Here is a 5,918-nt window from a genome sequence, read left to right as displayed (position 1 = left end):
CAATGGAAGGAAATCTCATTTCCTTTCACAAAGCCCGAAACAAGTGTGTGTCCACCCTCAGGAGAGCCAGGAAACAATATCTCTCCGTTCTCAGGACCGAACTCTCTTATCTGTCTCCCTCTTCCAAATCCTGGTGGCATCTGGTCAAATCTGTTTCTGGTGTTTGTTCCCCCTCCATCCCCTCCCTCACCTCAAATGGCCACACGGCTGACTCCGCGCGTGAAAAAGCTGAATGCCTCAACTCTGTGTTTGCCTCTAAATCTTCTGTCCCAAACCCATCCCTCTCTGTACCCACCGTACCCAGTCGTACCCAGCTGCTCCTGGACTCTGTGTCCTTTCCTCCTGACAAGGTGGAAAAGTTTCTGTCAACCCTCGACTCGGATTCTGCAACTGGACCTGACGGCATCAGCCCACGGGTCCTAAAATCCTGTTCTTCCGCTCTTTCACTCCCTCTCTCTGTTCTCTTCACCCTCTCTTTTGCTCAAGGTCATCTTCCATCTGCTTGGAAATCTGCCAACATCACTGCTTTGCACAAAAAAGGTGCAAAAACAGATCCCAGCAACTACAGACCAATCAGCCTTCTCCCAATTATCAGCAAAGTCATGGAATCCATCATTGCTTCAGATATGAAATCTTTCCTCTTCTCCAATGGCTTGATCTCTGATCATCAATTTGGTTTCAGACCTGGACACTCTACTCTGGACATGCTGCTTCTGCTTTCTCAACAATGGATGGAGGTCCTCAATGCCAAACAGGAAATTAGAGCAGTCTCCCTCCTCGATACGGTCTGGCACCCCGCTCTGCTCACCAAACTCTCCTCTTTTGGTATCAATGGAAATCTCCACGCATGGCTGGCGGACTTCCTCTCTAGTCGTAGTCAACGTGTGGCCCTGAATGGGTTTCTCTCATCTCCTCTTCCTGTTCAGGCTGGAGTTCCACAAGGCAGTGTTCTGGGCCCTGTGCTTTTTCTGGTCTTCATCAATGATCTCTCTGACTCTCTTGAAAATCCTCTGTATCTCTTTGCTGATGACTCTACTCTCTGTCGCTCCATTCTTCATCCCTCAGATCGGCAGTCTGCTGCCTCCTCACTCTCTGCAGACCTGGACAAAATCACAGACTGGGCAAACAAGTGGAACATGTCTTTCAATCCTGACAAATCTCACACTCTTACGATGTCTCTCCGAAAAGACCGACTGGACAACCCTCCCATCCACTTTCTGAATAATCCTCTCCAAGAAGTTCTGTCACTCAAGCTTTTGGGTCTCACTATCTGCCATGATCTTTCGTGGGAAAACCATATTTCAAATCTGGCCTCCAAAGCCAGTCGCCGACTGGGCATCCTCCGTCGTGCAAAGTCCTTCCTTGGCACACCTGAGCTCCTCACCACATACAAGGCTTTCATCCGCAGCTCAATGGAATACTGCTCTCCCCTCTGGGCTGGTGCTCCTGCCTCACACCTAGCTCGTCTTCACGCTGTTGAAACCAAAGCATTCAGAATCATTGGAATCTCCCGCGATGAAGCTAACTCCAAGGGCCTCTCACTCACTCACCGCAGGCAGGTTGGTGGTCTTTCCATCTTCTACCGACTCCTCTCTGGCCTTGCCCCCCCAGCTCTCTCTGGGCTCTGTCCCGCAAATATTCCTACAGGTCGCACAAGATCTGCCTGCAACCCTTTTATGGTCAAACTGCCAAAATCAAGACTCTCTGCTCACCTTCACTCCTTCATTCCTCGCTTCTCCCGCCTCTGGAACAAACTCCCTCACTCTCTTCAATCCCACTCCACCCTCCAGGTCTTTAAAACTGCTGTTCACCACCATCTCTTATCTTCCCCCATCCAAAACCTTGATCTCTTCTACCCCCGCTAATTTCACCCCAATTCCACTTTTTTGAAATACCAACTTCTGTCCTGAAAGTCCTTGGTGTCCTTGTGTTTTATACTTCTCCCTCCACCCCCCCCCCCCCCCCTTCCCACGCCTCCTCCCCCCAAGTCCTCTCCCTTCCACACATCTCCCTGCTCTCAAATGTTGTGTTTGTGTGCTTCCCCTTCTCTCCCCATCTTGTTTTCCGCTCCCTCTTTTTGTGTGTTTTGTTTGTCTGGTTGATTTGTTTGTGAAGTAAATGTTAGCTCTTTCACGAGCCTCGATTCAGTATACAACAAAAAAAAAAAAAAAAAAAAAAAAAAAACACATGAACCTCCTGGTAGATTCACAAGTATACTCCTTACCCTACAAAACGCCTACACATGAAGAACTTATTACAGGTAGTTTTCCTTACTGCGACACCCCGAAGCATGTTACCTACTCAGCTCTATCTGCTCTACATATCACTAACCCGCCAGACATAACAATATATTGTTGCAGTTTTGAGAACCCACACTTGTGCAAATATGACATCATTAAAGGTTAAAGGTAGCACCCCATAGATAGGCCACAAGCAACACGTAGGTCACCATAGGACATCAATTATTTCATTAGTATGTGTATAGATAAGGCCATGTTTCCAATAGTTGAATCTGCGTTGTGTCAATCAAATAAGGAGTAGGCCCCATTCGTCCATTTTGACAGCCTCCCTCTCCAAGCGACGCCATTAAGCGCGCCCTCCTGTCTGTACCCCACGGCCCTCCCAATTGTTACGCTCCTTGGCCAGCAGCAGCAGCCTTAGCTGCCCGTAAGCTCACTCAACGCCGCCATAAGCCACGGGGTGAGGCCTGGAAAAGGGGGGCGGAGCACCAGGGAGAAGGTGTGGCCACGTCACCCAGCCGTCAGGGCGGGGCCGGTAAGACCGAACCAGCCAACCAGGGCTGAAGTGACATCGCCGGACAGGCGTGGCTTTTGGGCTCGCGGAGCGATCGCTGGCTGGACTATAAAAGCATGAGCGCATAGCCCTTTTAGAGGACTCTCGCTAAGCACTCGAGTGAAAGATTGATTAAAAGAGGACTTGTTGGAAGGCGCTTTCTCAAGGACTTATTGGGAGAGCGCACATTTGAGAGGACTTACTCGCTGGCGCTGATTAAAGAAGGATGGCCAAGGACTGTCGTGATTACGAAGAATGCGAGAGTATATGCGCTTGATCAAAAAGGGCTCGCTGGCATTGGGAGTTCAAAGAAGGACATTGGAGAGGGGGTGTTTGGCGTGGGTCGTGCGCCTATTACGTATAGTAATACCGGCCTTCCCCCCTCCCCCCATCATTATAACTGTCCGTTCGTGTCGCGCTATACGCAGAGCAGCCTGCCGGGTTTTATCCACTGGACCGGAGCCTGGACCGGAGCCGGACTGGAGCCTGGACGCGCTGGTGACCATCAACCTGTTCCTCTACAATCCCCGTGTGAGTGACTGTGTGTGAGACGGGCCCATTTGTCCAGGGAATAAGTTAAGCCTGTAATTAAGACTGCCCTGTGTACTTCTCCTTCCTCTTTCTATCTTGTACATTTCTTTCGTTTCCTCTTCCTTCTGTACATTTGTAATAAATTGCTTTGTTCTTCCTATTTTCCGGGTTTCCTCTTATCCGATGGCATCCATCTTTTCTCTAATTGGATAAGCGTGGCACGATTCGGAACCGCTATAATTTGGTCTAGTCACCTGTTAACAGCTCGGATCGCGGATTGCTATCCGCTCGGCATATTCCATCAATATCCGTGGTTTGAGCGGGAGTTATTCCTTTGCTTTACAGTCGGTGGTAGTAATTAGGTAATAGGACTAAGATTCGACCAACTACCATATTTACCACCGACCGGAAGGAACGTTATAACTTCCAGGACTCGCGTCGGCCAGATCAAAGACAAGGGGATTAACCCCCCCTTGATAAGGGGAAAGCCCGACGTTTGAGATCCACAACAATTGGTACCAGGAGTGTTCTGCAACAATATATATATATATATATATATATATATATATATATATATATATATACATACATACACACACACACACACACACACACACACACACACACACACACACACACACTACTTTAACCAAATACTTTTTAGTGCTTGTAATAGCTTTTTGTTCCAGGAAGATCTCATGCAAAATATATTTGACTCATTTTGCCATCTATTGTGCGAGCATTTATAAACCTAACACATTGAATTAACATTATGTGTTTAGTTAGGTGAATTGCAAAAAGACTATGCAGATTAACTCAGTGAAGGATGGTATAAAAATGTTAAAGCCTAACAGTTTTATGTTGTTTGATTTTGACATTTTAAGTCAAACCATTTACTTTCACATCATCCATCATATAACATGATAAACAAATTTTCGTAAATAGAATGTAGCTCATGCTAAAGCTACTTGCAATGCTTGAGATTTGTTGAAACCTCATACACCTGTTTTTGAATGTCGGATCATGGACTATATATATATATATATATATATATACGTATATATATATATATATATATATATATATATATATATATATATATATATATATATATGTTTTTTTTTTTATGTAGAAGGCTCCAGGCACAGACTATGTCGTCCTCATCGAGGCCAGGCCAAAAACTTTCATATATACGTGATATATACCGTGATATACCCTTCATATATACGTGAGAAGCCCGTGTTAAATTTTACCAGGTTCTGCAGTTGTAATTGGAAATACACCTTTATATTTACAGTGGCACAAGGCATTCAAACAAGCGTTCAGCATTCTGTGCACGCACGTTGTTGTATGAAAATAATTTCCAACATGTAAAGTGGATGTGCAAATGATAAAACTCGCATTCGTGTGAAGGGTCCTGTTGTGTGATGCTCCAAATTGATCACATAGCTCACGATACGAGAGGATCTCAAGTTCAAATCTTGGATAAATTCGGTGCATTTTGTCTATTGTTTCCAAAGGCCTTTGTTCTTCTAACAATACACTTATCCTTTTCTTCATGACCCTCAGGCAATGCTGAAGATTAAAATCCACATCCAGAAGGACGTGATCAGTAAATACATGGTCTGAATTAATGCAGCAATAAAGGGCATTCTCCAAACGATTATGTATGTACAATATCTTTTTTTTTTAGCTTCTGATCTGAACAATCATCCTTATATTGATTTACATCTACCCTACCAGGCCATAAATATAGTGATCAAGCAACAACAACACACAACATGCATTTTAAGGCCATGTTCCCTGCTAGAGCGGGGGTTAGCCTTGCGGTCCCCATGACAATCTTCTCCATTTTGCCCTATTTTCTGCATCTCTCCTTGTTAACCCCCTTGCCCAAGATCAAGCAAGCAACATGCATTATTCAATATTAAGGCTAGACCTGCATCAATGCAACAATGGATATTGCTTACTTGTTATTTAAAGAATCGTCTGTTTAATATATATGTATTTGTATGTATATATATATATATATATATATATATATATATATATATATATATATATATATATATATATATATTATATATATATATATATATATATATATATATATATAGTGATCAAGCAATAAATAAAATAAATAAAACAAGAAATAATAAATTAAACGATAAATTAAATAAATTTCGTGATCATGCAAGCATCATGCGTCATTCAATATGCCTGTATCAATCAAACAATAGAGATTGCTTCTTGTTATTTAAAGAATCGTCTGATTAATATATATGTATTTGTATTTGTATGTATATATATATATATCAAACATCACGTGATATGAGGTTTAGTGAACATTTCATTTCTAGACAGAATGTCTGGATTATGTTTATTCAGACAATTCACCATAAATTGAGGGGGGAAAACAACCTCAGCATGTGTAACTGAAAGACTTTTCTTGGTGTAACGGCGCCATCTCCTGCCATGTGGAGGGACTACATTGCTGAATCAGTTGACTCCATATGGAGTGAGCCCGGGTGTTATAATAACCTGCTTCAAAATATAGTTACTTTACAGCTTATTGTGTGTATGTATGCAGTGTG

Source organism: Myxine glutinosa, chromosome 6 (assembly GCF_964187855.1).
Source record: "Myxine glutinosa chromosome 6, kmMyxGlut1.1, whole genome shotgun sequence".
NCBI classification, from domain to species: Eukaryota; Metazoa; Chordata; class Myxini; order Myxiniformes; family Myxinidae; genus Myxine; species Myxine glutinosa.
Note: the sequence above shows the minus strand (reverse complement) of the source record.